A 13,196-nucleotide genomic window follows, 5' to 3' on the forward strand; every position below is an offset into this window, starting at 1 on the left:
GCGTTAACGCTCGCACTCTTGCATAAGGGATCGCCTAGGATGCAATGGAGTGGAGATAACGGTGCCCTTAAGAAAGGAGAGAAAGAGAGTTTGAGTGTTTCGAGGAAATCCCTTAAGCAAGGGAAACTCGAGTTACTCTTTGGTTTGTATTTTTTATGAGTTTGGGAACTTACGCCTGAATGGGACCCTTAAGCAAGGGAGATCCAAGCACTCGAACATTCCCTTAAGCAAGGGATGTTTCAAGGTTCCATTCCCTTTTTAAGAATTTTCACTTTGATTATTAGTGTTTTAAGTGTTTTCTTTGTATGTTTTATGGGGATTTTATTCAAGTATTTTTATTAGTGTTTTATGTTGTAAAAGAAAAAGAATGCAAAAGGGAACTAATTCTAATTTCTACATTCTATGTTGTTCTAATTCTACAAGAAAATAAGGGAGGAAAAAGCAATTAAATGGAAAAAAACAATACTAAAGATCAAGGGCATTTTAGACATTTCACCTATATGGAAAATATTCACAAAACAAAAGAATTGGAATGTAAACTATTTATGAAAATATTATTTACAAGCAAATTCGTTTTTATTCATGTGAGAAACCAATTTGAATTAACAAAAGAAACTATTTATGATTATGGTTTATCAACTAATCAAAAATCAAAGAAAACAATCAATTAAAATTCAATTAATTCTAAAAAGTCTAATTGGATGAGAAATGTTTTTGTCAATTTTTATTTAAGAAAAAGAAAAAGAAAAAAATCTTAACATGCAAAAAGAAAAAAACAAAATTTTCTATCGTTTTTTATGATAGCAAAGGGGGTGCAGCAGTAATTAAAATGAGCTAAAAACAATTAGAAATGAAACTGGGCCAGAAAAAAAGGGTGGCAATAGCAAGGGCGCACAGGCCCATGTTAGAGTGAGACATGTGCGTTAGCAAAAGGGGATGTGCGATTTGAAAAAAAGGGCAAGGCCCACACGCCACAGGCCCAACGCCATCACCTATTTCCATTTGTCTTTTTCATTTTTCAACCCCAGCATTATTATTTATTCATTATGGTATGTTAAAAGGAGTGTAGCGTTACAAATAAACATGGTATCAATTGGTCAATTAGAGTTTAAGTGAATAAGGACAAAACTAATGGCCAGCCAATCAGAGCACAACACCACACGTTCCAATGATTTGAGTAAGATAAAAGAAAGAAAAACAAGTGTGAAACAGACCAGTGGCGCGACGCCACGTCATCCCTCCCATGAAAAATATCCAGGCGCACAGAGACGCCGGAGCTAGGGCTCCGGTCGTCTTCTCCGGTCACCCGCCGCCGGAAACACACGCCCTTGCCCAGAAATTCCAAAAGCCACCACCTTTCAACTCGTCTCCCTTCCCTGATCCCGAATCTAGCATCCATTTTCCTTTATCATGCCTCTAAGATGCAAACCGAACCACATTTTATGAACCATGACGTGGATAAAGTCCACCAAAACTTATCCTAAACGTATCAAAATCTTTCTAAGCGTTCAAAGGACTTAAACACAAGAATTAAACACGTAATTAACAGCATTGAGAACTAACAGAATCAAAGCTTCGAAGAACTCGCGGATTCACAGCAATTACCTCACACAAATCGAACTCATCCATCACGAATATGAAAGGCACGAGAATACAACACTAACACCACTAAAATGATGCTGAGAAGGATTCGGAGAATTTACCTGGATAGCTCTTGATCCAATAGAGATAAGAACACTCGACTTGCTGTTCGATTCTTGGCGGCGGTGATGATCGGTGTAGGTCGCGTGAACCTTTCAAGAAATAAGCTCAAGGTGACTGATGAAGATGATAATGGAATTGGTTAGCATTGCTGTGAAGGTGATAGTTCAATGGTGATGAAGATGACGCTTGATTCTGTTATGGTGGTTGAGGCTGGGGAGGTGACAGTTGCGGTGGCCGGAGTTTGTTACGATTCGTGACAAACTCAGATGGAGGAGGAGAGAGTGAACTGAGGTATGGAGAGAATGTGGGGAGAAAAATTAGTGAAAGTGAGAGGAAGAGAGAGAGAGAGAGGGAGAGAGAGAGAGAGAGAGAGAGAGAGAGAGAGAGAGAGAGAGAGAGTAGTGATATAGTGAAGAGTGGAAGTGAGAAATGATTGCTGTATGAGTTTCTATTTATATTGCCAACCATTGGTTTGTGATTCACAATCCTTGAATGTGGGACTTGGAATAGTTTGCAACACCTCTTTTTCCATTTTTCCAATGTGGGACTTGCAACATAACTCTTTTCATTTTTCCAATGTGGGACTTTAATATGTGTGTGGTGCAATTGTGTGTTGCTTTGTTGTTGTTTTTTTTTCTTCATGCTGTGGTGCTCACTTTAGACACTTATATCTCAAGCCATGGGTTGTTAAATGATGCAAGAATGGTGTCATATCAAAGAGGGCATGGGATAGAACAAGATTGGTGTTGGAAATATCTCAAGATAAGGCTTAGAAGTATAAGAAAAATAGCCTTGAACTCATGCAATTACCACTGCACACGCCCAGCAGCATGCTGTCCCATGCGTATGGTCAGATTGTGACTCTGCGAGGGTGGTACTTTGAGCCTCTCTATCTCGATCAATACATATCCAAAATCAGTGATACTGGTCTCATTGGATAGAAGACATGACAAAGAATAGTTTAGAACTGGGCTTGTTTAAGATAGAGACTTGTGGAGGGAGAAAGAGACCTTGACATTTGGCCCACCACGTGTTTGCTGAAATGCGTTGCGTGCCCAGGATTCTGTGTTATGGCTGCCTGTAGAATTTGGTCAGGGTTGGGGCACCACTTTGAAGGCTTGTATCTCACTCATTATTTGTCCAATTGTACCCATTCTTGTTCAGATGGATAGAGGATATGGCAAAGAAGAGAATGATACCAAGCTTGCATTCATATCACTTCCATAGAGCTCAAAAGATGGCTGGAGATTTGGCATGCCATGTGTTTGTGAAAATGCCAGGTCATGACCTGCCTTGTGACCTGGAATATGACTTGGTTCAAATGAGTTTCCAGCAACTTCACACCACTTTAACTCTTCATACAAGCTTCAAATGAAAAAGTGTCCAACTACAAAGTTGTTCTCCTCCATGAGAGGAACAACTTTGATGTTGGAATTTTCTTCAAAAAATGCCATCTGCCACGTGTAATCCAGTGCTGAAGTGGACTGCCCAACAAGATTTAAAGTACCCAAAATTTTTCTAAGTGTTGGAATTTTGCCTTTTTACTATTTTTCCCAACTTTTTGCTGAACTCCCGATTTTATCCATTCTCCGACTTGTCTTGATTAATTTTCCACCAAAAGTCAATATTTGAATAATTTTCCCGATTTTGACCCAAAAGTCAACTGTTCCGACTTTTCCGACTATTGATGAAATTCCCGATTAAATCTCTTCCAATCAATTCCAGTCAAACAAACACCTCCACAAGGCCAGCATGAGAAGTTTTTTCACACATAGAAGCCATTCCTGATTGAATGTTGATCAGAAAGTCAACTGGTTGACTTTGGTCAAAGAAACCCGGATTTAAAGGACCGGATGATTTGCAAGCCCATGTCCTTCAACCAATGCCTTGACTTGAGACAGAGAGAGACCCTAATCCAGGAGGGCTTCCTTAAACATGGAACCACATGGTTACACCTCAGTCTTCTTGTTCTTTGATCAAACTTCTTTGTAATAGAGCTTTTTCTTGCTAGCCTTTGAATAGCACCAATGATATGAATGCATGAATGTGAATTATGACCTAAGTGATGTATGTACATGAATGCAAAGCCTAAGCCAGTTAGAAGTTAAAGGGTAGGACAAATTTGGGGTATGACACTCATCTTTCACTTTAATCTGATGGTAACTCGACCTTAAATCAATCTTACTAAACACACGAGCACCAACCAATTAATCCATCAAGTCATCAATTCTTGGAAGTGGATACTTGTTCTTGATTGTCACCTTATTCAATTGTTTGTAATCAATACAAAGTCTCATACTTCCATCCTTCTTCTTGACTAATAACATTGGAGCTCCCCATGGCGACACACTAGGTCTCACAAACTTCTTCTTAAGCGATTATTCTAATTGCTTCTTCAATTTTGACAACTCTGATGCAGACATCATGTAGGGTGCCATAGACACAGGTCTAGTACCAGGTACAAGATCAATAGAGAACTCAACTTCTCTCTCAGGCGGTACATCAGGAATTTCATCAGGGAAAACTCCAGGAAATTCAAATACCACCTTTAACTCATCTATAATAGCTTGATTCTCAACAGACATAGATGCAACCAAAGCAAACACTTACACTTCTTCTTTCATCAACACGCGCAACTGTGTAGCCGAAAATAACTCCACACCTTCCTCCTCAGGAGTAGAAAACCTCACCGACTTGTCAAAATAATTAATATGAACATGGTTATGCTCTAACCAGTTCATACCCAAGATCACATCCAAACCTCTCAACGGCAAGCAAACAAAACAACAGCAAAGTCTCGGTCAAAAATTGACACGGGACACTTTAAACACACAAGAGAAGTAGTTACTGATCCCTTAGCCGGAGTATGGAAAACCATTTCTCTGTTCATAGCAGACAACACAAGACCCAATCTTTTAACACAATCAGCAGAGATAAAATAATGCGTAGCACCAGTATTAATAAGAGTAATCAAATGAATGCTATTAATGAAACATGTACCTCTGATGAGTTCATCTTCACCAGCGGTCTGAGTTCCCGTCAAGGCGAACACCTTCCCACTAGCTTGCTCCTTCTTGGGCTTCTGACACTTACTTCCAGTGTGACCTTCTTCACCATAGTTGTGTTTACCCAGAAATATGGTAAACAATCGCTAGTTTCCTTTTTAAAGGTTACTTTTACGAAATCAACTAGAATATTCTAGGACTAATTGCTTTTCTTTGTTGTTTACGTGGATCTAATTTGTATTAAATGCAGTAATAACTTTAAAGTAAAAGAACACACTGAAACTTAAGGCTTTAAAGTAAATGAAGACGATAAAATGCAGTAAATGTGCACTGAAAATAAAGCATAACGTAAATGATTGCATAAAATTAAATTGGTACGCATGCGTACATTCCAAAGTTGCACTCGTCACTCATTTTGCACAGAGATTGAGTATGCTTGTGTTATGTAAAAATGCGGACCCCTAACTATCCATCTGAAACTTGCTTAAATAGTAAAATAAAATAACTACTACTAACGGTCGACTAATCATTAGCCGACACACGTCCACTACATGCAACATCTTCGACTGTGAATGCTCCACGTGTCCCTTGGGGAACTGCTAAAAAACTGTCATCTCCAACTTCTGTCCTCTTTCGACCTCGACCTCAAGCTTGATACAGCGCCTAAGTCATCTCCATCTCTTAGTCGATCGGCCATGGCAATCAAAAACTTTTAGTCGAACGGTCTCGACTGAAACACATTCTTAGTCGAACTATTTCGACTGAGAGAATATTTGATACATCTTCTCATATTTTAAACACCAGCTGCCATTTTTAGTAAGTCGAGAATCTTAGGGTAACAAATTTCCCCCCAAACGGCTTCTTTCGACTGATTTGCAAGGAGAAAGATGGCGTTTCGCTTTCTTTTAGGTTTCGACTTTCCTAACCTTATTAATGCGATGATTAGATTACGAATTCCCAAGCGCTAATTATTACCTAAAGACTAGGTAGTGGGCTATTAACTGCTCCCCACTTTCTTCTGGCAGTTTCCAAGGCACTCTAACATGACCCTTGATTAACCAACTTCTTTTTGTGACGTCACTATACATACTATATATACAGTCTCTCTTTTCTTCATTTCTTCTTCACATTTTCTATTCTTCAAAACGCTTCTTCTTTCCAAAACTCTCAAGCATTTCTGTTTCCGCTCTCTCTTTCAAACTCAACAATGGCCGCAACCACCACAAACAACATTGTTTACGACACAGGTTCTAACCCCTTAGCAGCCATTATTTCTCGTGAAGAAGAAGAAAACGGGTTAGACTTTGTCCCTCAACCGAACGTCACAGAAGCTAAAGCCATTATTTGGCAAAATCAAATGCTGATTCCTTTCCTGATCACTGATAAGTTAATGGCTTTCTCAGGTCCTCTTCCAGATCTTCGTTCTCACCCAAGAAAGGTGATAGATTTCTTTCCTTCATTCAACATTACCTTGCCGGTAGCGTTTGAAAAACAACGCCCTCTCGACCTAAAGTTCATGGATCCTTTAGTGAGAGTCTTTCGTTCGACTCCTTCTCCTGGAAACAAAGATTTTTTGGCCTGGCTAAACAAAGTTCAGGCGAAGAAACAACAAAGGTGGGAAGATTTGGGCATCTCCGATGCCATTCAATTAACCAGGAACGGTCATAGGGTTAATTCCTCTATGTTGCTTGCTTCAATATTTTTCTGGGAAGGTTTGACAAACACCTTTCACTTTCCTTGTGGGATGATGACTCCCACTCTTTTCGACGTGGCTGCTATCACAGGACTTTCGCCTTTGGGCGAAGTCTTCGACCCAACTCTCTCGACAGAGATGAACTTCAATTTTGAAAATGCCACCATCACCAAATATATGCAAGATCACCATGACAAGTCTACAGTCGAAGTCTCTGACGAGGAGCACGTTGCTTTCCTTACCTAGTGGCTTTCTTACTTTTTGTTCTGTCCAGGATCTGTTCAAATAGCCAAAGCCTACATACCTATGGCTATTCAGATTCATGAAGGTCGAAAGATTTCATTAAGTAAGCTTTTACTTGTCTGTCTTTATCATAATTTAGGTATAGCTTCCTTAAGAATAAAACGTCTTCATGAAACTCCAAAGAAATTGGCTTTGTGTGGCCCCTACTAGCTCTTGCAACATTGGTTGAACGCTACCTTAGAATCACAAATTGGCTACACTATCTCTCAAGCCATCATGGAAGTCACGCATGATCGAAGGTTCGAAGGTGTCAAACTAGCATTGCAAACCCCTCAAGGTGGGCCGAATAGACCAAACCTCCTTAAATATGTGAAACTCTTTTCTGAGTGTAACACCTTTTTAGCTTCTATGGCCCCTTTCTCTAGTCGATGCTTTGGGCCAAATTGGTTCAGAGCAATTTTTCTGGAAATACCCCAACTCTTTGAGCTCAACTGAATGCCATCTGGGCTGCTTTCCTAACTCCGACACTTTTAGCACATCGAATGGAATCGACTGGTAAATGTTATGGATTTGTGAGCTATCAACCAAATCTGGTCTCTCGATAATTTGGCTTGAGCCAAATGTTACCAAGAAGTCTGTACACCCATGAGGCTGACATCTGTTGGTCTGGTCGACCATTTAGTTCTCGTAACCATGTCGACTGTTTGAAATTTCATAATAAACAGTCTTTAGAACTTCCCACCTTTACCTTCCAAAATTCTTATTTCACTACCAAAGAATTCAATGACTGGTGGTCTGCTTATTACAAGCTATATGATAAATATTTTTTCATCAAGAAATTGAATACTGCCTACGACAAGCTGGAGGATCAACGGTCCATCAGTAAGCATTCTATATCTCAATTTACTTTTTATCATAACCCACCGTCTCCTGACTTGTTTATTCAGATCTCTCAGGTGATGATCCCGTTAATCAAGTCGAAGTACTTGTTGCCAAACCAGGTCGAAAGCGTCCCAGCACATCAAACACCACCACTACCAAAAGAACTAAAGTTGTAAGAAAGGTACTATTCGACCTTTATTTCTTCAATCAATATACCACTTTTGACATATTAATTAATCATTTATTTTCTTTAGTTGGTAGTCAATGATGATTCGGAAGAAGAGACTACCTCTCCTCCAGATCAAGTAGGTGAAATCTTCTCACGACCTCCCCTTCCGACCCCAGCCAAAAATCAAAAAATCATCAAAAAGATTCCTAAGGTTGTTATTCAAACACAACCAAATCCAACCTCATCTAAAATTCCTCCTGGGGTAATTTTTTAGTATCGACTCTTGATATACCTCTTATCTATTATCATGCTCTAATATGTCTTTTCTCAGCAATCTGCACCGACTGTCAATCTTACTCAAGAAAAGATTGTCGAAGCCGCTCCTGAATCTTCTGGTCTTCCTAGCCCTCAAAGAACTGATGCTTTTGGAAGTACCACTGATTCGACTAATACTCCTGGGCAAACTAGGCAAAACACAAAAGTGACTCCTCCTCCAAATCCTGACAAAGACGAAGCTCACCCAATAGCTGAAACTGCTGATCTCCCACTTCACACAGACACCAACATCCTGACTTCTCAATCAAATATTACTCTCATTGAAGACAACAACTCCAACAGTGCTCTCAGTCAAGAAGAAATTCTGAATTTGAAGAAAACAAATCCTGCAGAAGCTCTGATTCGACTTCAGAAATTTAGGGCAAGTTCTCCTGTTGACACCGTTCAATTAGCTGATCCTAACAATGAGATCGACGCCTCTATTGTTAGTGCAATTTGTCAGCTTCAAGATCACTTAAATGAACCTGAATTCCTCACTTTTCTTGAAAGATTTGATCATCTTTGTGGAGAAATTCGAAAAATATTGGATTTACTTGATAAGGCTTCCCTCCCAGCTGCTGTTGCTCAATTCTTCTTTGATTTTGAAGCTTACTTCAACCAGATCTGGAGGGATCTTATTACCAAGAAGAACCATGATCACTAGATGAAGAATAAAGAACTTGAGATGAACAGGGAATGGGATTTCAGTGCAGCTTCGACCAAGAAAGTCGAAGAGCTTCAGGAGAAAGCTCAAAAATTTTCTGACAAAGAGAAGAAAATTGACAACAAAATTGCTGATTATAAGGCCCAAATTGATGATCTTAACAAGAAAATCCAGGCTCTTGAACAAGAGAAGGTCGACTTGGCTCAGACTGAAGGGATTCTTTCTTCTGAAGATATTAACCAAGAAATTCTGAAAGGCCTTAGCCATGGTGAAAAAGCTCTCAAGCTAAAAAGCAACATTCGACTACTCAAAAAAGGGCTAGCTCGAATTGATTTTAAGGTTGACTTCGAGTCAGTCAAACTGGCTTATTTCAGAAATAACTTTCTTTCCTTGTAATTTTATGTCCTCGTCTCAAAACAACTTAACTATTTTGTAATGACTATTTTGTAATGATTGGCCATGTTTTTGGCCATTTTAATCTAATATTTTGATTTTTCATTCTAGTATGCGAATTTCTTGAAGTGTAGACTTATAATTTTTCAAATATTTACCATTTATCCTCAAGATTCAACTCTTCGATCTCTTATGCGTTATTTGAAAATACTTGCAAATTTTTAAATGGTCCTTCCCAACTTGGGGACCATTTACCCAATGATTTATTTCTTTGATCCATGGGTAAAATAACCTTCCATACATAATCATTTACCATGAAGGTTTTCGCTTTTACTTTTTTATTATAAGTTTTCGCCACCTTTTTCTTTTGCTTAATCAATCTATCCAACGCTATTAGCCGTTCTTCATCTAACTCCACTAATTCGTCTAACATCATACTCCAATATTCATCTGTTGAAAGATTGTTTTGTCTTTGAATTCTAGCCGACTGTAGATGAATTTCTGCAGGCAATACAGCATCATGCCCAAAAGATAGACGAAATGGAGTAGTATTTATTGCTTCCTTTGGTGAAGTTCGACAAGCCCAAAGGATCTGGTCGAGTGTCTGATGCCAATTTTTTGGATTTTTTCCCACATGGTTTTTTATCAAATTTATAATAACCTTGTTAGCTGCCTCAACTTGACCGTTCGCTTGAGCATAATAAGGAGTAGATGTTAGCAACTTGAATCCTGTCTCAGCTGCAAATTCTTGCATTTTTCGACCAATAAATACTGATCCTTGATCAGTAGTAATAGTTTCTGGAATCCCATATCTGTAAATAATATGTTTCTGTATGAAGCTAATCACTGCTTCTGAATCAGCATTAAACAATGGGATTGCTTCAATCCACTTAGTAAAATAATATATTCCTACTAAGATGAACTTTTGTTGTTTAGACGAAGCAGGTCTAATTTCTCCTATTAAATCCAATGCCCATCCTCGAAAAGGCCAGGGTTTAATTATAGTATGCAACTCACTAGCTGGAACATGTTGAATACCTGAAAATTTCTGACATTCTTGACACTCTTTTGCGTATTCAATACAATCCTTCAACATTGTTGGCCAATATAAACCTTTTCTAAACAATAACCACCTCATTTTATAACCTGACTGATAGGCTCCACAAGCACCACTATGAACCTCTGATACTGCCAGGTATGCTTCGGCTTCACTTAAACATTTTAACAATATACCTTCAGCCGTTTTCTTATATAACTCATTTCCCAATATCACATAATTTAAAGCTCTATACTTGATCTTTCGATCAGTTCCTTCGACTGGATTGTTTAGGAATTGCACCAATGAGCTTCGCCAATCAGAATCTGCCATATTGTCGATGGCAAAAATTTCAACAATATTCAAATTCATACTATTTTCAACAATCTTATCTTCTAAGTTTGCCCCCCCCAAGTTTTGATATCGACAATTGGCTGGCATTACCCAAAACTTCGTGAGCTTCCTTCTCTTTAACTTCGATCAATTCCTCAAGTCTACCCTTGGAGACTTTATATCCTAAAGCAATTTGTGCCAATTCATTTGCTATCGAGTTTTCTGCTCTTGGCACATGCATTATCTTAACATACTCAAATTTCTCCAACATGCGGACAACCATAGCATAATAGACTATTAAATTCTCTTTAATACATTTATACTCTTTTTTAATTTGTCGAATGACATGTTCAGAATCGCCTCTTATTTCAACACGCATTGCCCCCAAATCGACCAGAGCTTTTAATCCAGTTATCAAAGCTTCGTATTCAGCTTCATTATTAGAGCATGCGCTACTCATTCTATATTTGAATCTAGTCGGAAGTCCCTGAGGTGAAATAATTAAAACTCCTATTCCTGAACCGTTTTTGTGGCTGGAACCATCAAAATATAATTTCCAATTTAGTTGATCAACCATATTTTCTGATAATTCGACTAGACCATGATCGACTATAAAGTCAGCCACTATTTGTCCTTTCATCGCTTTTAAAGGAACATAAGTTAAAGAAAATTCAGTTAATGCCAGAGCCCGTTTACCAATTCGACTATGCAACATTGGTTTAGACAACATATGCTTAATAACGTCAAAATGAGATGACACATACATATCAACAGGCTTTATATATTGCTTAAGTTTACTACATGAGAAGTACAAACATAAACATAATTTTTCAATATCATTGTACCTAGTTTCTGCATCAACTAGGGTTCGACTTAGATAATATATAGCTCTTTTGACGCCATTATCATCTTCTTGGGCTAACATACTCCCAATTGTCGAACTAGATGCAGCTATATACAACTTCATACTCTTAGCTCTATTTGGGGGTAACAAAATAGGAGGCTTGGTCAAATATGCTTTTATTTGGTCGAACGCCTGTTGATGTTCTTGCTCCCATTTGAATTGATCTTGATTCTTGAGCTTCAATAGTGGTGAGAATAATTTTGTTTTACCATTTAGATTTGAAATAAATCTTCTCAAGAAGTTAATTTTCCCCAACAGCGACTGGAGTTGTTTCTTTGTCTATGGCGCTTTTAGATCCAAGATTGCTTTCGTCTTGTTCTGGTTTATCTCAATTCCTTTCTTGTGAACCACGAAACCTAAGAAATCCCCTGCATGTACACCAAAAGCACACTTTAAGGGATTCATTTTTAAACCACATTTCCTCATTCTTTGAAAGGACTGTCGAAGATGGTCTAAATGACCATTCTCTGAGTTAGATTTTACCACAATATCATCAATATAAACCTGCATAAATTTGTCAATAAAATCATGAAACATAGAATTCATAGCCCTTTGGTAAGTTGCCCCAGCATTTTTTAAACCAAAAGGCATCACAACCCATTCATAAGTACCTAAAGCACCTGGGCATCTAAATGCTGTCTTAGGCACGTCCTCTTCAGCTATAAAAATTTGATTATAGCCTGAATAGCCATCTAACAAACTGAGATATTCAAATCCTGCTGCAGAATCGACTAACATCTCAGCTACAGGCATAGGACATTCGTTCTTAGGAGTAGCACTATTTAAATCTCTGAAATCTATGCATACACGAAGGGTACCATTTTTCGATTTCCACTTTAATTTTTTCCATAACCTCTGGTGCAAATCTTCTAGGAAGCTGTTTGATAGGTTTCTTTCATGGGTTCAAAGGCAATTGATGTTCTACCACGCTTCGACTTAAACCAGGCATTTCATTGTAATCCCATGCAAAATAATCTTTATATTGTTTCAAGAGTCGAACCAACTCGGTTTTTATATCATTTCCAAGCTTCGCGCTCACATACGTAGGTCTTTTAGTGATTCCATCACCCAAGTCAATTTCTTCAAGGGGATCTTGGGCTTGCATTCTCTTTACTGACCCTTCAGGATCCATTTCAAAACCCAAGGGTTCGTCATCATATATCCCATCAAATATTTCGACTTGGTGATCAACTACTTGATCATTTTCACTTTTCACAATCATGGCTTTAACAGCCATGCTTTCTTCCAATTCGGCTTCCAAAGCCGTTTTTATTTTATTTTCGGCCAAATAAGTCGTTATTCGAGCCAGGTATTCTGACTCAGTAGTCATCATCATTGACTCTGGTCCCCTGTTCAGGAGGACCTTCTTGATTCAATGGTTCATTGGGATCTTCTTTATTCCAAATGAAACCATAATTTGGGTCTAAATTCAAATACTTAGACACACTTTCAACAGAAGAATACACCTCTTCTGCTTTGTAGCATGGGGCTACATTCGCTAGATGCTGGTCGAAATGCTTTCGACCATTATCAGTTTTATAATAACTCTGATCAGCTTCGACATTTTCAACTATACCATCTGGCCTCCAAATAGCCACACGCTGATGCAAAGTCGAAGGAACTGCTCCTATGCCATGTATCCATTCTCGACCCAGTAATAACTTAAAATTAGCTTGGGATGCAATCACCATAAAACTGGTTGGCCTAGTAGTCGAACCTACAACCAATTTCACCTGAATTACTACCAGTATTCCACTAGTTTTTCCTTTATAATTAGACAGCACCATATTATGAGGCCTTAAATCTTTGTCAGATTTCCCTACTTTCTGAAGTGAGGAATAAGGCATTAAATTCA

The sequence above is a fragment of the Vicia villosa genome, linkage group LG4 (genome assembly GCF_029867415.1).
Source record: "Vicia villosa cultivar HV-30 ecotype Madison, WI linkage group LG4, Vvil1.0, whole genome shotgun sequence".
Lineage (NCBI taxonomy): Eukaryota > Viridiplantae > Streptophyta > Magnoliopsida > Fabales > Fabaceae > Vicia > Vicia villosa.